The sequence below is a fragment of the Festucalex cinctus genome, chromosome 7 (assembly GCF_051991245.1).
Source record: "Festucalex cinctus isolate MCC-2025b chromosome 7, RoL_Fcin_1.0, whole genome shotgun sequence".
Taxonomy (NCBI): domain Eukaryota; kingdom Metazoa; phylum Chordata; class Actinopteri; order Syngnathiformes; family Syngnathidae; genus Festucalex; species Festucalex cinctus.
Genome location: NC_135417.1, coordinates 5786501 through 5809069, shown reverse-complemented (window position 1 = coordinate 5809069; position 22569 = coordinate 5786501). Strand labels below are relative to the sequence as shown.

The 22569-nt window shown below is 43.2% G+C and overlaps 1 protein-coding gene and 1 long non-coding RNA gene across 5 annotated transcripts in view; one reads left to right on the top strand and one right to left on the bottom strand.

Annotated features, from left to right (window-relative positions):
- Positions 1 to 13270: 13270 nt before the first annotated feature.
- Positions 13271 to 22569, top strand: part of LOC144022958 (uncharacterized) — a 35790-nt gene continuing 26491 nt past the window's right edge. The window contains exons 1-2 of one of the 3 annotated variants that reach the window (XR_013284448.1): positions 13271 to 13613; positions 13707 to 13886. The gene's annotated coding sequence lies outside the window, so the exon portion shown is untranslated. Of the gene's footprint in view, positions 13887 to 22569 lie in introns of all 3 variants that reach the window. The other 2 variants (XR_013284447.1, XM_077528184.1) reach the window with 2 other exon arrangements.
- On the bottom strand, positions 17101 to 19320 carry LOC144022959 (uncharacterized). Of its 2 annotated transcripts, XR_013284450.1 has the most exons (5): positions 18884 to 19320; positions 17938 to 18181; positions 17654 to 17837; positions 17370 to 17553; positions 17101 to 17269 (listed from the first exon to the last, which is right to left on the bottom strand). It is a non-coding gene; the product is annotated as an uncharacterized LOC144022959 (long non-coding RNA). The 2 variants fall into 2 exon arrangements; XR_013284449.1 differs by having other exon boundaries at positions 17938 to 19320.

The window sequence follows — 22569 nt, the reverse complement described above, 5'->3', positions numbered from 1 at the left end:
AAACTGATCAGAAAGCCATGCAGGAGCCTGAAGTAATTTCCCTCCATATCATCGGCGGTGGTAGTCGTTATTCCTAAATTCAACTGGAAACCGCTTTACGGGGGGCCGGATATAAAAACGTAAACAATGCATACTTGTTACTTTTTCTATAATAACGATGTCCTCCCACGCGAATGAAACCCTCTGGCTTTTTGCACAGTATTGTATATAAAAGTAAATCCTACCTGCTATGTCCATTGGCGTTCCCATGTCCTGCCATAGTTTGGCTTTCATACCTTTGTCGGAAAACCTTTTAACGCTAATGTCATAGAATGCCGGTCTCTCTTGAACCAAAGAGACAGTCATCTTCCCGATCTTCTGTCCAGGCAGACATTGTACATTCAAATGTTTGAGCATGGTTGGGAGAAAACCTTGCCCCCGTTCCTGGCTGACATTCTGGCCGACCTCTTCCGCGTTCCGTGCTTTGTCCATGGCGGAAGCAGCGGCCAGTTGGTGAAGCTAAAACCAGATTCGTCCCCTGCTCGTTCCCGAACGCATGGATGTAATCCGTTGTGACGTATCCTGGACCCTGTTGACTCCTGGCTGCTATCGATCGTGGACTCACCTGAAACGATTCGGCCATTCTGCCCTCCGCGTTTTGGACGTGGTGCCGACCTCCAGCTTCTGAAGGAGCTTCCTCGAAACCGCCGGACGGAAGAGACGTGCATGCTTGCTGCTCCCACAAGGATTGTGCTGTTAAACGCTCGATCATTGACTAACAAAATGTTGTATTTTGAGGGAGTTTTTCCTTTCGAACAACTTGGATTTCCTCTGCCTGACGGAGACCTGAACTGTCTCCGGTGAGTTCACCGCTATAATTAAATTACTACCGCCTGGCTGTGCTTACTTAGACGCTCCGGGGACAAAGGGCCAAGGTGGAGGAACGGTGACTTTTTAAAAACAAATTTAAATGTAAACGATGTCTATTTACCACCGATTAACAGCTTTGAAGCCACCTTCTTTGAAGTCGGCCAAACTGTCACTGCCAAACTGTGCTGTGCTGTGTCGTTTACCGACCTCCAAAATACAATAAGAACTTTTTAAACGACTTTGCGAATCTTCTTGCCAAAATCATGCTGAAATATGATCATATCCTCTTTATGGGGGACTTTAACTTTCATGTGTGTTGTCCAGAAAAACCATAAAGTTGCATTGTTTTATTTTATTTTATTGAACCCTGAACAACCATATAGTTGAGTATTGTTTATCTGTGTTCGTCACTTCGTCTGCTTGCCCCGTGCGCTGATTCGCTAGCTAAGAGCTAATCACAATGATTAAATGCCCCCGACACCAATTTAACATCACGGGGTCTGGTCGGTGTCAGACTTATAATGGCAACCATAACCCAAGAAAATGGTAACCATAACCCAAGACACAGAACAAATTTATCTTGTAATCTGACATTGCGATGGCCGTGAACGACAAAAAAGTCATTTAGTTTTTGAGCTCTGCTTAAGTGATCTGCTGGAAGAATAACTTTGCCTATCAGTATGGGGTCAACAGTTCACCATCCAAAACAGGAATGCGTTTAGAGTTAAGCCGGACACAGCGGCAACACCAAAACGGCAACTAACTCAGCCCGCGCTGACCAACACAAACCATTAATAGTGTGACAGCCCAAAAGCAACACGAATAACCCAGAAAATTTATCGGACTGGATGACCAGCCATTCTCCTCATTTGGAGCCTCGCTACATGCTACCAGGACACAAATATTTCACAGATGTCGCTCTGCCTGAGCTCCACCAGAGTGTTACTGTCTAATTGGACATCTCCTTAAGGAAGGCTCATCATTCAGTGTAAGTTACTTTTATAAGCGATATATGGAGCTCGGTTGTCAGTCCTGTTGAGACTGCTAATTATTTCAATCTGTTGAAGCTAAAATCTGGTAAATTTAAGCTTTTATGTTATTTTTTGACTGAATAGTTGATGCATTGCGCCAGAAAGGGTTTTGTATTAATTCTCTTGGAGAAGTGTTGTCTAAAATTAAGTTGTATATGGGTTTGTTTGTTTTTTCATTCAATACAGCCAATGGCACTCACCATAAATACGTTGGGAAAAAAATACAGATGATCAATGTGATCGGTATTGGCCAATCTTACTCATTGATGATCAGTATCAGCAGCATAAAACCCTGATCGGAGCATCCCCAGTTCCTACCCTCACCTATGAGCTCATAATCAAAAGAACATGACCCCAGATACAAGCTTCCAAAATGAGTTACCCCTGCAGCAGGTTCTTCATTACAGATAGCGTGAAAAGCTCCATCGTCCGGGAGTGACTCAGATGAACCGCTGCTCCTCCACATTGAGAGGAGCCAGACGAGTTGGATCGGGCATCTGGTTGGGATGTAGAGGTGTGCAAAATTTCCGATTCTTAGATTATTCACGATTCGGCCGTGGAACAATCGAGAACGATTCACAAAAGTCCAAATTCCGATTATATAAATATGCCAAGGGAACCGAAACTAAAAGTGGACCGGAGCGGAAAGTACGCGGAACTGAAACGCAGTAGCGCGCGCGGTCTTCGGGACGCTTAATGGGACGGACCGAGAGTACACATCCACAACTCACGCCTCGACATTCAAAACAACAACAAGCATGGCTGAGCTGACCAACCCACCTCTTCGTCCGATCAGACCTGCTCCGAAAAGGCAAACAACTTCAGGCGGAAGTATCAGCTAGCTGGCTGCAGTGCGTCGGTTAGCGTTCTACAGGGCGCCGCGCAGTGATACGAACGAACGAACAGAAAAGTAGTGGCTGGCGGTAATGGCGTCTGACTTTATTCAGAAAAGAGTATTATGGTGGAAATGTATCACGCTTTTGAAAACAAATAGTTTTTTTTTTTTAGAAGAAAAACGCTTTATTTCCGAGACCCCAGCCAGCTTGCTGGACTATTTTCCTCTCGTCCAACGTCGAACATGAACGCGTGTCACCGAACGCTGTCAGAAAGAAGTCAGTGTTGATCGCACACACGGGAGGTGAGGATCAAATTGAGATTCATGTTAAAAAAGCCGAACGATCCCTTTAATGTTTACACGTTCATGTTTACACAAGTTAAAAAGCAGAAAAGCACTTGAGGGTTTTTTTTTTGTACCTCTGAGAAACTTTAATGTTTACATGTTCATCTTTACACAACTTAAAAAGCAGGAAAGCACTTTTTTTTTTTTTTTTAGGCATTTGTATTGAAGTAGTAGTTCACATTGTCTTTCATTTATATCTCAGTGCACTTTTGAGTGGATAAAAATAATATATTTTTGCTCAATGCTATGTTTTATTCTGTTGAAGACTGAATATACTTAAAAGCTGTTGTTACAGAATGAGGACTTGAGTATTTTATTTACTGTTTTGAACTGTTAACTTGATACTGAAATAGTAGTTTATTTAGGCCTGAGAGGACTTTTGTACTATTTTTGTAACTAATGTACGAAACATTAAAAGCACCAAAATACATTGGGTTTTTTTCTGCTGCCTGGGGGGAAATCAATAATCGTTTTATAATCGAATCGTAGCCTCTGAATCGTAATCGCAATCGAATCGTGAGGTGCCCCAAGATTCCCACCTCTATTGGGATGCCTCCTGGACATCTCCGTGGTGAGGTGTTCCGGGCACGTCCCAACCGGAGTAGGTCCCGGGGACGACTTAGGACTCGGCTGGAGAGAGTTTGGGGGCATCGTTTCTAGGTCCTCGCTCTTCAAGACACTGAAAGTGACCCACGTTATTCTCACGCCGCCATATTAAGGGTTAGGGTTAGTGAAAGATGTTCTGCTAATCCATGTTTGTATTATCCCAAATTCCTGAAGCAGTTGTCAGTAAAATGTTTGCCACACACGTTTTGGAAGTTGCTTGGGCATATTTAATGCATAAAGTCCAACCACAAGCCTTTCTGTGGCAGAAGAAGAATGTCCTCTGTACACTCTGGTACAGAGCAGTTCCTATGGGGTTGTTTTGCTGCCATGCTGTCCTCCTGCTGCTGCTGCTGCTGTTTGTTCGTGGGTTGACAATCTCCGGTGGGGGGAGGGGTTGAAAATTGTGAGGGTGGAGTTCGCACTGAGCGAGTGACGTGTAAAACTGAAAAAGGTGGGATTAGTGACATGTAAAATCAATCTGCTGAAACAGCCCATTTGAGAGTGCTGTTTGAGCTACTTTGATACACACGCCCATAGGAAAGGGAATCATGGGTCGTTTATCTCACAGCTTTGGGGACTTGGTAAAGCATATTTATGATCAAAAACCTAAAAAAGTGAACATTTCATTTCAGAGGACCTTTAAAAAAATAAATAAAAAAATCTTAATAAAATGCCGAGGTATTGGATCGGGACTCGGAATCAGCCGATCTTAAAATGAGGTGACTCGGTGACTTGGGTCCAAAAAAGTGTGATCGGGACATCCCTACCAATAAGACTTGTTTACACTGGCTCATGATTAGTGATTACTATGCTGAAGGTATTACTGTTTCTAAGGTTTGTTGGCTGCCATTACTCAAATGCATTTGGCCACATAAAGAAAATCAATTATTTTGATGGTTCTTCATGGTTCTTCTCACATTTAAAATAAAGCACAAGCAGTATATGTAATTGGTTTGTATATATATATATATATATATATATATATATATATATATATATATACACACACACACATGATTACAAGTCATTTCAAAGATGCACGGCGTGTATTGGGGGTGAGGGTGAAGTGGGCGGAGGGATGTGCTTGGCACAGACCAATTGCGCTCGTCATTGTATGTGGAAAGTTGTGAAGCGTAACAGTGATATTTGACTTTAATCCCACTTGAGAGTTGAAACACATAGTATAAAATGGGCATTTGTGTTAATAAGAAATTCTGACACACAATCGGTGCATTTGTGATATGAGTCAATGGCGTAACGTCATCTTTCGGAGACATCCCCTTAAATGTTAACATTGAGGACCAATTGTCTCATTACCCCAAACACATATCTCTCCTCCCTCATCGATGTAATTTCTGGTGGGAGTTGCTAGCATGTAAATAAAGGCCTAATGACCTAGGAACGTGCAATTAGAGGAATGAGATTAACCCTTTGTCTACTGGCGGGCCTCCGGAAGAGCTAGAGGAAGTGGCTGGGGAGAGGCAAGTCTGGGCTTCCCTGCTCAAGCTGCAACCCTACCCTGGATAGGTGGAAGAAAATGGATGGATGGATGAAGAATAAAAGTAGAAATAAGACTCAGCGGTATGGGTCCATTCATCCATCTTCTACCGCTTATCCGAGGTCGGGTCGCGGGCGCAGCAGCTTTAGGACGGAAACCCAGGCTTCCCTTTCCCCAGCCACTTCAACCAGCTCCTCCGGCGGGATCCCAAGGCGTTCCCAGGCCAGCCGAGAGACATAGTCTCTCCAGTGTGTCCTGGGGCCTCCCGCCGGTGGGACATGCCCGGAACACCTCCCCAGCGGGGCGTCCAGGAGGCATCCGAACCAGATGCCCGAGCCACCTCAGCTGGCTCCTATCAACGCGGAGGAGCAGCGGCTCGACTCTGAGCCCCCCCCGGATGACCGAGCTTCTCACCCTATCTCTAAGGGAGAGCCCGGACACCCTGCGGAGGAAACTCATTTCGGCCGCTTGTATCCGGGATCTTGTTCTTTCGGTCACGACTCAGCGGTATGGGTATCATGTGGTATTAGGGTATTGGCATTACAAGAACCATACACATTTCAGCCGGTCATTAATCTCCTTCATTCCTCCTATTCATTCACATTGCTATTATATGATCATCAGCAAAGGAAAGGCAGAACAAGATAAAATTTCCAATGTTGGGAATAACGCTCCATGTACAAAAACTACTTTTAGAACAACCACTATCAATAGAAAGGGTGATGTCGGAACTGGTCTTTTATGAGTGGTTGATATACAGTAATTTGTTGAGTCGCAGCAATGTACAGATTACTTGTGTCAAAGGACAAGTGTTTTTCACATCTTGATCGTGATTTTTATATATTTATTTATTTTTCTTCCAGGTGCTGTCAAGATGGAGAACCTATGAGCAAGTGCAGCTTTGAAGGACACATTGTTGGATCGTGGTTGTTGGGAGACTGAGGACTTTGTTTCTAAACCCTCATGGAAATTATTTTTGAGAGTGTTTGGATAGTTTCTCATCATCTTGCATAAGTGATGCCTTCAGCACATGGACCACATCATTTCATTATGGAAAGGCAGAAAGCATTGAATAGTGTCTCTTCAACACAATTCGGTGGCGATCCATGTACCTTCATTTGCACAGAGTGTGGTGATGGATTTTCTCATTACACACAAGTGTTAGCCCACATGGCCATTCATGGACCTTTGGAATCGTTTTCCTTTGACGGCTCATCCAATGGATTTGAAGTCCCTCGAGAGTACGTGCTGCAAGAAAATGGCACACTGGCACCTGTAAACGGCTTTTCACTGCCACATTCCCCTGGGAAACCACCGTCTCCTGGAATCCTGCCACATCTCCCACCCGCTGTCAAACCTTTGTCTCCTAATCCAAGGCCGCAGTCCATTCCTGAACCAAATACACCGAAGCCAATGGACTTGAACAATGCAAAGGAAAAGCCTCCACAGGTTGATTACCGTTGTGAAATATGCAGTAAATCATTCAACAGCTTGAAAAGTTTACGTTGCCACCATCAGTATAGAAACGCAGGGCAAACTTACAGGTGTACATTGTGCTGCAAGATCTTTGGAGGTGTACAAGCGCTGGAGACACACATCCAAGAACATGCACGAGAACGGTTCCTTTCCTGTCCTCATTGTGGAAAGCGATTCATTAAAGCATATGCTTTGGTAGCTCATCAAAAAGAAAATCATATCGCTGCCACTGCTGGAAATTCAGAGAACAATGAGGAAAACAAGTTTCACAAAATGTATCCATGTCGGAAATGTAAGTTACATTTCTTTTGGTTGTCAGATTTTCAGACTCACGCACAACACCATTGCAAAGGTAAAGCGTCTAATGCGACATTTGCATCTGAAATCCAAGTGAAGTCTAAAAACAATAAAGATAGACCACTTGAAAACCATTACACTAATGGCAACTTTACTGACGTTAAGGCTGGTAATGAAATGCGCAATCAGAATATGAGCTACAAGATCGACAAGACGCCCTTTGTCACACCATACAGATGTGGTTTATGTGGGGAGCGTTTCACAGATTTAATCAGACTTAAAGACCATCAGCTGATACATCAGGATAGGGTCCCACATCAGTTGAAACAAGAACCGAAGAACCCAAAGCAAAAAATAACACTTAAAGCTAGACGTAGAAGGGCGAAAAGTAAACCTGGAAAACTATTTTCCTGTAAGCTTTGTCAGCGTGTCTTCAATCATTCAAGTAGTTTGTCGAGGCACATGAGATACCATAAGGGCACTATGCACAAATGTACATTTTGTGGTCGACATTTCCCTCAGCGCTGTGATCTAGTTAAGCATCTAACTCTGATTCACAAAGTTGAAATGGAAAACGAAGTAGGATTTAAACACTTAATACGACCAGAGCCCCACAATTCAGGCAATAAACAGTCAGAAGTAGATCAAGATAGGATGAGACCAAAGAAAGCAGGCCGGATGAACTATAAGTGTCAAGAATGCGGGAAGAGATTTCGGTTGGCCTATGTTTACCAGCGTCACTTGCGCTCTCACAAAAGATGTCACAACAAGTGTCCCTTATGCCCTGCTAAATTCATGAGTGCTTCTGCACTTGAGTTTCATCGTAAGAATCACCCTAGTGGTTGGAAAAAACCCAATGTGGAACAGTCATCTAATGCCACTGACACAAATGGGAAGCCTGTGAAAAGTCATGGAGATCACGTAGAGGACAATGACATGGTGGACCACACCCCAAATGACAAAGGAAATTCCAGTGTTGTCTATGAATGCACTGAGTGCACAGAGACATTCTCACTCTTGGAGACGTTTCTTCAACACCAGACTTCTCATGGTTCAGAGAACAACGGGTAACTATGATGTTTGACCGACAAGTTCTTGTTTTTGCCAAGAATGGAACTCTCGGAGTTGAGCATTTTCTTGCATGTAAAGTATTCAATATTGAGGGAACATTTGCTGCAGTTCTGTTATGTGAAAAACTTTTATACAATTTTATGTGGCATGAGGGCAGAATCTATTTTTTTCTAAGTGCATTTTCAAAACTGAGAAGTAAAAAAAAAAAAAAAAAAAACTTATGTATTGCTAGTGCAACATGTAAAGTTCAATAGCTTAAATTTGATTGTGAACATTGTCTCTCTGTCCCACATTGTAATTAACCAGAAAATTCCACCCAATACCTGTAGAAATAATGTTGCTTTCCATGGTATAAGCGAAGTGCGCATCACGAATTCAAGGTGCATTATGGGTAGCGGCGTGGTGCATTGTGGGTAGGCGAAACTACCAAACGGTCATTGAAAATGAATTGGATACAACGGAATTGGCTCTGAAAGAAACGTTTCAACCGCTGGAAAGTTGTTTTTATTAACATGCATAGCATGTGGTTTACTGACATTCGGGAAGTTGACTTGCAAGCTTTAAAGTGTACACTTTGGCAAAGATTGTCACCACTCTAATCTCCGCCATTCAAATTGGTAGGGTAGTTGGTAGCCTTGTTTTTTCCCTCGCGCATGTGCAAACTTAATGCGCACTTCGCTTATTGTCAACGGTAACCTACATTAGACACGGTTTATTTTTGTATTCCATTTGTTTATCCAATCTTTCGTGCAACATGATGGCTATTCATTTTACTTTTTTATTAAATTTATCAATAGAAATTATTGAATGTTGTCTACTTTTGGACTCCCTTCATGACTGTTTTTTTTATTTTATTTTTTTTTTTAATGGACTATGTTTAAAGAAACCTGAGCAGTGAGATCTGTAGAACTTTTTTGGGCCAATTATGTTCATGATGGGTGGCACGGTGATTGACTGATTAGCACATCCGCCTCCCAGTGCTGAGGACGCAAGATCGAGTCCAGGCTTTGGCCTTCCTTGGTGGAGTTTACATGTACATGTTCAAGACATGCATGGCAGGTTAATTTGGCGCTCTTAATTGTCCCTAGGTGAGCTTGTGAGTGTGGATGGTTGTTCATCTCTGTGTGCCCTGCTATTGGCTGGCGACCAGTTCAGGGTGTACCCCGCCTACTGCCCGAAGCCGGCTGGGATAGGCTCCAGCACCCCCGCGACCCTGGTGAGGACTAAGCGGTTAAGAAAATGGATGGATGTTCATGATGAAACTACAACAGCACACTAACCTCTGACTGTTCTAAGGTAATACAATATAACTCTTGGAGCTACAAATTCAAATCAGCATTTTCTTGAGTGACAACTATTTGTCCTATTTAAAAATGTTGACCATGTATGTTCAAGAGAAAGTGGGTTTAAAAGAGTGTCTCGCATGCAGACCTATTGTGTGACATTGACACAAACCTACACACATGGACAAAATTGTTGGTCCCCCTCTGTGGATGGTCACAGAAATAGAATAACATGAATCTGACAAAATATTTGTTAATCGTCAATTCCGATTGATGACTATGCCCACCTTGCACATAATCGGTATATGCCACGGAAGAGGTGGGACTGTTTTTGCACATCAGTTTGTTTCCGGTTCGTTTTGTGACATGTGGGCTGCGTCAAAAGTACTTGTGCTTCCGACTTTGTGTCCCTCGGTTGCGCGTTCGCAACCCGGACCAGAAACAAACTGTTGTGCAAAATCACGTCCCGCCTCTTCCGTGGCATATACCCCATTCGGCGAATGCTTTATGGCGCGAAGCCTCACAAAAATACACGGAATGACAGGGACCGTCTCATTCCGTTCGTCAAACGTCAACCTGCTTCAGTCGGTGCTCAGTCAGTTTTTTTTTTTTTTTTTTTTCCCCGGTTTCATGTCATTGTGCACTCGCCGGAAGGTGGGCGTCTTCTTTGACTAGAAGAGACAACTAACGGAGGTGCCCAGCTCTGCTAAAAACCCTGCTGATGTTGCATTTGAGTCTGGTATTCAAGCTGACATAGGGTAACAGCACTACCTTGACTGGTAGTCATTTTTACTGGGTCGTGTTCTACAGACAGAGTATTTGCAGAACGAGGTTGTCAGTCTCAGTGCTGAATAGGTTCCACTGGCCTTGAAATTTTCAACCTAGGATTTATAAACTTACTTAAAAGGATAGTTTGGATTTTTTTACATGAATCTCTTTCATCTTCACATCCAGTGTGTGCAATCAGCACTGACTTACCCCTGACAGCGTTCTGTGACACGAGTTCTGGTCCGGTGTTGGACGAGAGGAAAATAGTCCATCAAGTTGGCTGGGGTCACCGAAATAAAACATTTTTCTTCTAAAAACAATTTGTGTTCAAAAGAGTGATACATTTCTATACAAAACTCCCTTTGGAAAAAAAGTCAGACGCCATACCGCTGGGCGCTACTTTTCTGTTCGTTCGTATCACTGCGCGTCGCCCTGTAGACAGCTGATTCGCGCGCCTTCTGCCTTCAAAAAGACAACTTGTAGATTAGTGCACGTCTACATGGACCAGTCTGTAGCAAGCAATCTTACCATATCATGACTTTGGGTCTGGATTGGCACCAGTCTAGACTCCCGGCCCGGGCAGGATTTGGCGACTCCGCTAGGACGTCCGACCTCAGAGTTCGCAAGGCTAGGCTAGGCGCCGGGCTCCCTTCAAAGGGCGTCCAGACTCCAGTATCACTGGCGCAGGCACCGCAGCTGGATTCGCCGGGAGGAAATGAAGCGCGCCCGCAGCTGGATCCGCTGGGATGGCACGAAACACATCCAAGTCGCTAGTGTCTTAAGGCCGGGGGACTGCTTGGCTGCCCATCACTGAGGTGCAGCAGGGAATCAACACTCTGCACACCGCCACAAGTCACACCGCCTCCTTTCCACATTGAAGATGACAGCTTAGTTATCTCTACTTCCAAATACCTCAACGCCATTTCCTTGTTTAGCCCCACCGCTCAATGGCATTAATAGTGTCACTGTAGTAGAGTGATGCCATGCCGCACGCACTGTGTGGAAAAATGAAGTGTCACTCTGTGGCACCGCCCAACTCTAGATTTAATTAAAAAAAAGTTATTAAAAAATAACCTAAAATTTATCCGAGTCCTAATCGGGAGACAACGTTCGATACTGATCGTGTCAACAACCACGTGATCAAGCCCGATTTCCGATCACGTGATCGGATCGGGACATCCTTACCGGTCTGTGTTGATTGCGCCATAGTCCGACTAATTTTGGGACTAACAACCTTTGTTAGTTCCTATACAAAGGGGTGTTTTGAGTGGATTAGACAATTCTGTCCATTAAATCCAGTCTGTTGCTTCTGGGTTCTTTAAACCAAGGTCCCATTGACTATACAGCTGAATTAAAGTTTTGGCATGCAGACAGGCGCAGTGATACACAGGAACATCATTAGTCAGGAACATCCATCCATTGATTTACTGATCCGCTCATTCCTTACAAGGGTTGCAGGGGTGCTGGAGCCTATTCCAGCTCTCTTCAGGCAGTACGCGGGGTATACCCTGAGCTGGCTGAGAGACTAAAATCGTAATAGAAAAACAGCACTACAAAGACAGTGGTTGTGTGTTCCCCTTCGTCGCATGTCACGTGACCACCGTACCTGTCATGACGCACTGGCGCGTAAATCTTCAACTATTTATTGTGAATGAAAATGTTTTAAAACTGTACTTTGTTGTAAATAGTTTCAACTAAAACAAATTATTTCCATAGTATATATTTCACGCTCTGATTCTTGCGCTTACCCTGTCGTTCTCGCCCTGTTTTTTTCATACTCGCAATGCATTTGATCTATATCAACCCGGTTGAGTGAGCATCTATGTTTACTACTTTTCAGAGTGCATTGTGGGTAATTTTGAGTGCACTATATTTTCGCTCCCTGGACATTCGGACACATCTACAAAATGTCGTGACCCCTCAGTAGTGCACTATATAAGGAGTAGGGTGCACATTCGGACACAGCCCGAGACCTTTTTTTTTTTTTTTTTTTTTTTTTTTTTTTAAATCCCTCAAGTATTACCAAAACGAGGAACAAGCTTGTTTTCAACATAGTGCCCTCTGCTGGATGGGTGTATAATGCATTATTAAACTAGAAACTGACACAAATATCACCTTGGGTGCAGCATTCTTGAAGTATGTTTGGGAACTGCAGTAATTACATTATATGACTGAGAGACATCTGTACCACGCACCAGCCTTTGCAGCGCCACATACTTGAGCCACTCAAAGTTTTTGTCAGGAAGCTCCTAAAACCATCAGGTCCTACAATGAGTGTGACACTTTGAGCAAATAACCTAACTTGTATCTTGTTTAGATCATAAACAGCAGGTGCGAAGGCGGACATTGTGCCTTTCCCACAAAATGTTTCTATACTCAATTTTATCCATCCACCTTCTGCAATAATCATCCACTTATTTAACAATAGGCCTATACTGAATTAGCTCCCAACGAAAAATCCAACTTCCACTCTCATTATTTTGCACCGCACACAGAACCAAATCAAACACTTGCAGGCATGTCAGAATGAAACTGCAGGAAGAACAATGCTGCACCTTATGAGCTGTGGTGGGGGTAATAGTGCCTCATGTGGCCACCATGTCAGTAGCCAGGAGCAAACTAGTATCTCCAGCAACCCCCACCTCCCCCAATGGCAGGACTTGAACTATGACCCTGCAGTTTCATATAGCCCTTCGAGATGAACAGCTATCAGACAATATTCCAAAAGTTGGTCCATAATGTAATTTCTACATTAACAAGTACCTTCTCTCTGTCACTTGGTGTACATAAGACAACCATTCTTGTTTTATTGAGGTAACAGATTAACAGCAGGTGTCCATGCAGACACTGTGCCTTTCCCACATGTTTTGTTTTTGCCCCCTCGTGACTAGTTTATATTCAGAAACATTTCAAGCTCACTTCATATATATTTTCTGATTTTATCATCCTAAATATTTTACCTTTACTTGATGATCTGCAGCATCAAATAATAAAATAGTCCTGATAATTTCAGGAGATGGCGAACCATTTTCACCACTAGGGGTTTTCACCCTCCCCATGGGGACTTCTCGTTCTCAAGCCAGGCTGCGCCATTTTGTAGCGGATCCTGCTCACAAAATGGTGGTAGGCGACCGATTAACCCTTTGAGAACCAGGAAGGCACCGGAGTCCAGAAGAGTTGCAGACGCACCAACTGTGATTCTGCCACTAACACACCAACATTGAAGTATGGAAATACACGAGGGGCGTACGTAAACCACGATGAGGACTTCACCCTTGGCCGTAGAGGCTGCCAAGCCCACACCGTACAGCCAGAACACTAGGGAGGTAGGACCGACTGCAGCACCAGGAACACCAGTCAGTGGAGGACCGGAAGCAGTCGGAGAGGATTCGCGCCATAGAGCGAAGGGGGGAGGGCTCTCCGCGTCTTCTCTTCCTCTTGTTATTGGTCCTGCTTTGAACCACGCACACATTTGCGGTACATTGTCTCAAAAATCCGCAAAGAGAAAGAAAATGGAGGATGGTCGTGTTCTAGTCGAGGTATTCCAGTCAAAGGTGGGCTAGTAGTCGATTTAGTCTGGCAGCGAACGATGTCTAGTTAACTTGACAACCCCCTGACCCCCACCCTTTTCCTTCGTACCCTACTAGTCTCCTCGCGGCATTATTGACAACATCGAAGCCATTATCAAGGAAGAAGCCCGTCTTCGAGTCTGAAGGGGAAACGACACGTTTAAAAAAAAAAGAAAGAAAAGAAAAGAAGAAGAAGAGCTGCTCCGGGACGTACGTGAGACAACGAAGGAGTTGAGGACAAGACGGAGGACCTGAACGGTAAGCACCGAACTACAATATTTATGATAATAATTTAGCTGTTTTGATATCGAAGCTAACCAGGTAGCATGCTAACTAGCTTGCTAGTTAGCTTTTCGACCCGTCACTCAGACACCGAACACGCGGCGGAGGGTTTCAAAACCAGAGGGGCATTCATTCGACCAAAGCCATCTAGTGCCGCCGCCACTCCGAGGTTAATGTATTTTTGAGGAGGACTGTTGGTTGATATTAGCCGTTATCCAATCGTTGGAATTGCCCGTTATCCAATATCCGCGCATATACAGCAACACGCACACGCGCATCTTGTGGACTTTTGTTAGTTCCCTTCCCTGTCATTTAAACGTTGCGTTCAATTATCTGCTTCAGACGTTATTTAACGCTTCCCTAAGATAAAAGAAAACAAAGGTGATGTCAAGAGACGGCTCAGATCATTCAGTAGTGCCCGAAATTCATCATGATTTCTATGGTTTTTTGTTTTGTTTTGTTATGTTTTCTCTCTCTCTCTTTTTGTGTGTGTGTGTGTGTGTGTGTGTCTGTGTGTGATTTATTATATTTATGTCCTGAATTTTCCTGGTGGATAAGCTCTCATAGCAAGTGTAAAGACAATTGATCAGAATTGAAAGAGTTTATCATCCCTTTTTGTTTTTTGTTTTTGTTTTGTTATATTATATTTTGAATATTTGTAAACACTTTAGAACAATTAAACTGTAAACATTTAATAATTTTGCACACTAGAAATAATTTTATTTGCATACAGTACTGTATAAAAGTAGTAGGGTTCCAAAATGATGTAGCATAAGTGAGCAGGTGGACCATTATACTCTGAACTTATTTCTTGTATGTGAACTTTTATAGATTAGAAAGAACGCCCACACTGTTTTAAGTAATAGGCATGAGATGAGATGAGATTTTTGCAAAAAATGTATTAAAGGAAATGTCCAATATAAATTTTCCCGTTTTCAGAATGTATTCTTTTTATTGAGTAGACTGCAAGAAAAATTGTGATCTAGCCCTGAAGCGGAAATGTAAATAGGAGTTACTTTTATTACAGAATAATTGTTCAAATGCTGCTGCCATACAGCTGCAGTTGAAATATTTCCTCACTGAATAGTTTTAGGGCCTCAGCTATCAAATATTTTGTTATTCGGATATATTACTGAAAATTCTATTGACAATTCTGGTATTGGTATAAAATAAAAAATGTATTTTTGCCTAAAGGACACAATTATACTTGTAGCATAAATTATAAATACAGAAGAGTAAAAACATCTTATTTTATTGATAATGAGCGACCAACTAGTTTTCATCTTTAGATAATCAACTTTTTTTCTTTTCTTTTTTTTAATTTAAAGCCCCAGTGTGTAGCTCACGACCGCCATCTATCGGTCAAACAAGATAATGCAATGATTTTAAGCACACGAACTACGGCGTCTCAGAGAGACCCTACTTCAACAGCCTACCACCAATTTCACCGGAACAGAACGCAAACAACTTCTGGTATCCCTCGAGTGATGACGTAAGTGAATTGCATTTGTTAGACATACTGTACAGACCCCTAATATTTGTGATTTAGTCATTTAATTTCAGAATTAATATTTTTGTCGGCATTGTTAGGAAATACTGTACGTCAGCTAATGATAATGGCTATGTTCATATTTGTTAGTGCAACTAAACTATGCAACAGAGAACACACAGTTATGTTATATGTTTTATAGACATGTGGACCATCTCAAAGAGGGCGAGGGAGACGAGGAAGAGAACGCGGAAGTGAACGCGGTGTCTCGTAACGTACAATTATGTCATCATGGAAAAATAATTCCATTCGAGCATGCATGTGAATGGCTCAAAACATACCTTTGCTTGGAATATGTGGTATTTAGATTACATCGTTTGCTGATATGTTTAGTATATCGTACAAAAATAATGGTGTTAACTGAACTACACAGATGCAACTCAGACTCGTAAACCCCCCAGTGTCTTGTTGCTACTAACCACTCAGAAAAGTGCTGCTTACAAAAACATTTGAAACCCTTTACTCAGATATCGATTTGTCACCATGTTGAACAATTTTACCTAATAAATATCACTAAGCAACTTAATTAGTTTTGATTGAAGATACAACAGCTTCCTTGTACTTCGATGTGCAGGAATTTACATGGCTTTCACAAATAGTCTTGCTCATATAATAATGTACTTCATTGGCTCAGTGACTTTCAGTTCATTGTTTGGTACCTCATCTGACATACAATTGTTACCTTCTTGCAGAGACTCGTACAGGAAATGACCATGGAGGAACATGAAGATATCCAAGTCCAGCTGATAGACTGACACCAAGAAATACTTTTTGACACATTGCTGACACATCAGCACCACCATGATTTCCTGTACCTGGATCCCACATCAGCACCACCATGATTTCCTGTACCTGGATCCCAGACTGCAGCACCTTGGTGACTTGTGGCAAATAAGTGACACTTTCCCAGATCCTCGAGGACAATACAAAGGTTTTTTACCTGGCATATAATTAGTCCATGTCTGACACTTGTTGTAGTTTGTATAACTTGTATATTGTTGTTGTGTGTTAATTTGTACATTTTGAATAACTAAAAAATACTATTTCCTTTGGCGTCAACATGCAGTGTTCATTCGACACCTAACCTAACACTATTTTACATGACCAGAAATGTAAAACATCAAAAGCCTGGAGAATTATTATAAATGCTTGCAATGACAAGCAATTCTTCATTGGCCAATGAATGTAAGGTACAGTACATGAAAATGAATAAATAAAATAAAGTAAAATAAAAGTCTACATGAAATGAACATATTAACTAAAAAAAAAAAATGCTGTTATAATATAATGAGCGACATGAATTGCAGTTGATCCAGAAATTTACCAATACGCTGTGCATTTCAAAATATGGAAAATAGACATACAGGTTTGGGCCAAAGGTAGTGTTACAGAGCAGGTATGTGTTGTACACAGCTAAAATATCTGATTAACTCAATACCATGATGTTTTTTTTTTTTTTTGTGTGTGTGTGTGTGTGCTGACATTGTCCCCCATTAACATTGCAACATTCCTCAAACTCTCCCGAACACATAGTATGATCTGTAACACTACTTTTCGCCTACTCTATGATGTTATTGGGGCAAAATCAAGGAAGGCTTGTCCATTGATTGTGTGAACAGACTGCAGTAAAAATGAAGTCACTTCAATGTTTGCTGGTTTTATTAAGTTTGACATGCTCCTTGACTGCACAAGTACATGTTATGGAGTGAGGGCATGTTCCCACCAACGATGATATCATATTCTTCAAAGGCTTGCTGAGGAAAGTGAGGGAGGAGTCACTCCATGGCTTCAGACACCTGGTCAGCAGGTCCTGTGTAAAACAAGTGGTGCTTGTACATGTGACCATTCCGTATTGCTTCACACAAAAAGTTAATGTAGTGTGCAATGCCGTCCATATGTAAATGACATACCAAGACGTCGGCTGACTTCAGTTTGTTGCAGCTCAGATATGGTAGGTGGAGATACTGGTGGTACAACACCGAAGCCTTCTGGGGTCCTGCATTCAAGTGTCCTCATTTGGGACATTCCAATTTGGCTGCTGAGGAAAGTGAGGGAGGAGTCACTCCATGGCTTCAGACACCTGGTCAGCAGGTCCTGTGTAAAACAAGTGGTGCTTGTACATGTGACCATTCCGTATTGCTTCACACAAAAAGTTCATGTAGTGTGCAATGCCGTCCATATGTAAATGACATACCAAGACGTCGGCTGACTTCAGTTTGTTGCAGCTCAGATATGGTAGGTAGAGATACTGGTGGTACAACACCGAAGCCTTCTGGGGTCCTCCATTCAAGTGTCCTCATTCGGGGCATTCCAATTTGGCTGCTGAGGAAAGTGAGGGAGGAGTCACTCCATGGCTTCAGACACCTGGTCAGCAGGTCCTGTGTAAAACAAGTGGTGCTTGTACATGTGACCATTCCGTATTGCTTCACACAAAAAGTTCATGTAGTGTGCAATGGCGTCCATATGTAAATGACATACCAAGACGTCGGCTGACTTCAGTTTGTTGCAGCTCAGATATGGTAGGTGGAGATACTGGTGGTACAACACCGAAGCCTTCTGGGGTCCTCCATTCAAGTGTCCTCATTCGGGGCATTCCAATTTGGCTGCTGACTCTCCCCTTGATATTTTTTTTTCTTGCAGGTCGGTGATGTATTTAAACGGTGCATGAATGCTTGTATACATCAGAATATGGTTCTGGAACCCCTCAAGTTTGGCTGTTGATCTAGTGTGACACAAACAAAAACACAATTATAAAATAAAATAGAATAATTGATGATACTACTATATGTCACCAACTTTCCAACAAAGCCCCCAAAATAGAGGTAAGATCTTTAGTTTTTGGGCCCAAAACATTGTATTAGCTAGATAAAAGTAACTTGACTGCATACTGCATAGAATATGCAAAGGCTGCTTGCTTGTCGAATTTCCGTGGAAAACGTGGCAGCCTGTAAATTCTTGTGCACCCAATTACACAATGGACCAGTACACACTTGAGTGAGAGAGTTCAGACTCTAGCAGTGCTTACGGTACAGCCAGCATTTAAGTCCAGAAAGTTATTCCCTGCCGAAAATTAATTTCGAGAACACTGTTTTCACCAACCACAACGAAAATAATTTTCAACTCCTCCACTAATACAGTATGCTTTAGATTCTCCATTGAAGTTATGGGCAAATATACCTCCGAAATCACAGTTACATTACATTACACAATAACTTGCGCATTTACTCTAAATATAACGTGCCAGCGGGAATCTTTTTTTTTTTCAAAGCAAGTAGCTACATAACGAAATCGTTCGAGTGGTGCGGAGTTGCTAATCAACAGCTACAGTGATCGTAAAACAAAGGTACGAACATCGTATTAATTAGTACAGTGTATACTTTTTCTCTCGCTCTCAAAACGTAAACACAAATGTACTCTTACTTACCGGTCAAGTAGAAAGCAGTCGAAGGCACCGGCACGTCCCAAACCTAGTCTGTTCCTCATTTCTCTCTATCTGGCAAATGCGGCTACAATATAAACTCTTGTTTTGTCGCGCTGAAATAAAATAAATTCCCAAAGTAAGTGTGATGCTTGATAATGCTCTCTTCGGGGACCGGAAACTCTTCTTCTTCGTGGAAATGCGGTCGCCATACAAACCGGAAGTGCGTTCCAAAAACGCGTTAAGAAATGGAGCGCTGAAATTTGTGTTTGACGGCACCCGTAGCAGAAAGATGGCGGCGAAACATGGCGGACACTAGAAGCCGCGGCTCGGACATGTAAGATAATTTGCGATTTCTAGACTAACCGTTATATTTAAAAAAAGTACGTTTATGCGATACAACATATCTTTTTACATACTACTAACACAAACAATTGGGTTTTTTTTCCGAATGATTTATTGTTTCACCACTAGATGCCACTGTATAATACTGAGTGTACCTTTAACTTAAATTTAAACTGTGCTGAAGTAGAGCACTGCAGAATTTTCCTTTGAAGAAATTCTCCCCATAGATTTTGGTCTATGAGATGAGGCGAGTAGTGATTTTGTCAGCTAAATCAGCACAGTTGAGTAAACCTGGTTTGTTATAAAATGATCAGCACTTAACCGTGTCAACTTTCCAGTGATACCAACATTTTGAAAATAGGATAAATATTTAAGAATGTTATGGAAATTTGAAACTGATTTAACAAAAATGTCAAGATTTTAGGTGTCCAGAAAGTGCTGCATAAAATGGTTTCACTAATTCATAACTTTGATTTAAAACTTTTTAGTAACAATCACAAGAAAATAATACATCAATAGACTTGTGTACAAGTGACATAATAATACTGGTGGAGCTAACAAATGTCAAAAACTGAAAGAAATTACAAAACTGTACCTTAAATAAATCCTCTTCTGGGTCAGTTTTGCATTTCGTTCAGATAGCAAGTCAATTCCATTTTTCTGCACAATGTGTCTGTTCATCCATCCATTCATCCATCCATCCATCTGCCGTTTATCCGGAGTTGGGTCGCGGGGGCAGAAGCTTTAGCAGGCAAGCCCAAACTTCCCTCTCCCCTGCCACTTTGACTAGCTACTCCAGCCGGGGTCCAAGGGTGTTCCCAGTCCGAAAGACTGGGTCGTCCCCGGGGCCCCCTGCCGGTGGTTCATACCTGCAACACCTCTCCAGGGATTCGTCCAGGAGGCATCTGCCACCTCAGCTGGCTCCTCTCAATGTGGAGGAGCAGCGGTTCGACTCTGAGTCCCTCCTGGATGACGGAGCTGCTCACCCTATCTCAAAGGGAGAGTCCAGACATCCTGTGGCGGAAACTAATTTTGGCTGCTTCGCTTGTATCTGGGGTCTTGTTCTTTCGGTCATGACCACACAGCTCGTGACCATAGGTGAGGGTAGGAACATAGAGCGACCAGTAAATCAAGAGCTTAGCCTTCTAGTTCAGCTCCTTCTTCACCACAATTGACTGATACTGACTGAGTCCGCATCACAGCAGACACTGACTGCACTCATCCGTCTGTCAATCTTGCACTCCATCCTGCCCTCACTCGTGAACAAGACCCCAAGATACTTGAGTTCCTCCACTTGGGGCAGGATCTAATCCCCGACCTGGAGGGGGAACTCCATCCTTTTCCGACTGAGGACCATGGCCTTGAATTTAGAGTTGCCAATTTTGATCCCAACCATTTAGGGGTGGGTGATATGACTTAAAAATCATGTCACGATATTTCAGAGAAATTTGCGGTGACAATATTTTTGATGATATTGGATGGATTACTGAACAATGGATTTGTGGTTGGTGCTTCGAAATAATAGCATTTTTATTGCACACAATATGTCAGCCACTTTTTTCTCCAATTGAAATGCTAACCAAGTGCAAATATAGCGCAAATTTACAAGTGACAGCTTGAGGCAGAACAAAATGGCCAAGTAGTGTTTTCCCAGCTCGGTCTAATTATAACATAACTGCTTAAAGTTTAATGAATAAATACAAATACAAAGCTTCAGAAGTCAGGAAGATGCCGGTCCGACCTGGCAGACCCAAACGTTCCTCTAAGGTTGTTTGCTGGGAATGACTGGCAGAATCCTGTCAGAGTTTCAATACTCACTTCCGGCAGAGCTTTGCTCTTGTCCCGGGGGAGGTGGGGGACATTCCTTGTGTTCAAAATCACAAGGCTGGGTCTTCCGAAGGCCGAATTTGGCGGCTGCATGACGTCACTCCCGGCGCGATTCTAAGGCACGCACTGATTTAAACATGAATGGACTGTCGGTCAATGCACTACCGACAAGCAGAATTGACATTCCATTTATATTTAAGTCCGTACATGTTGTCAAGGGAGTGACGTCATGCAACTGACAATTTTGGCCTTCAGGAGGAACCAGCCTTGTGAATGTGGACATTGGCATTGAGTCAGAGTGGACCATGTTCTGTGCCTCAATTTTTGAGGGGGTCGATCGGAGCTGTGGCCGTAAGGTGGTCGTTGCGTGTTGTGGCGACAATCCTCAAACCCAGGATGGAGAAGGATTCCTATTGGGACTTTTTGGCCTGTGGGACTCCGGAGGAAGCTGAAAGGTACCGTCTAGCCAAGTGGAATGCAACTTCGGCAGTTGCTGAGGCAAAAACTCGGGTATGGGAGGAATTTGGTGAGGTCATGAAAAACGACTTCCCATTGGCTTCGAGGAAATTCTGGTCCACCATCCGGGGTCTCAGGAGGTGGAAGAAGTCCACCATTAACACTGTATAGTAGAGATGGTGCGCTATTGACTTCGCCTCGGGATGTTGCGAGTCGGTGGGGGGAATACTTTAAAGACCTCAATTCCACCGACACGTCTTCCTTTGAGGAAGCAGAGTCTGGGGACTCTGAGGTGGGCTCTCCTATCTCTGGGGTCAAAGTCACTGAGATGGTTGGAAAGCTCCTCAGTGGCAGGGCCCCGGGCGTAGATGAGATCCTCCAGAGTTCCTAAAAGCTCTGGATGTTGTAGAGCTGTCGTGGTTGACATGCCTCTACAACATCGCAAGGACATCGGGGATGGTGCCTCTGGATTGGCACACTGGGGTGGTGGTCCCCCTTTTTTGTGTTCCAACTATACAGGGATCACACGCCTAAGCCTCCCTGGTACGGTCTATTCGGGGGTGCTGGAGAGGAGGGTCGTCGGGAAGTCGAATCACGGATTCAGGAGGAGCAGTGTGGGTTTCGTCTTGGCCATGGAACAGTGGACCAGCTCTACACCCTCGGCCGAATCCTCGTGTGTGTGGGAGTTCGCTAACCATTCCACATGTTTTGTGAATTTGGAGAAGGCGTTCAACCGTGTCCCTTGGGGAGTCCTGTGGGAGGTGCTTCGGGAGTACGGGGTACCGAGCCCCCTGATACGGACTGTGTGGTCGCTGTACGACCAGTTTCAGAGTTTGGTCCGCATCACCGGCAGTAGGGGTGTTCCATATCATACCGTCTACGATATTACCGTTTCCAGTGAGGGTTGGACTCCGCCAAGGCAGCCCTTTGTCACTGTTCATAACTTTTATGGACAGTTCACAAACTCCGGAGAATACATCTTGTACCGCTCCCGCTGATAACCGCCGTTCCGGTTCGGACCAATCACAGAGTGACATTGCATTTGGGGGCGGGATAGGCAACTA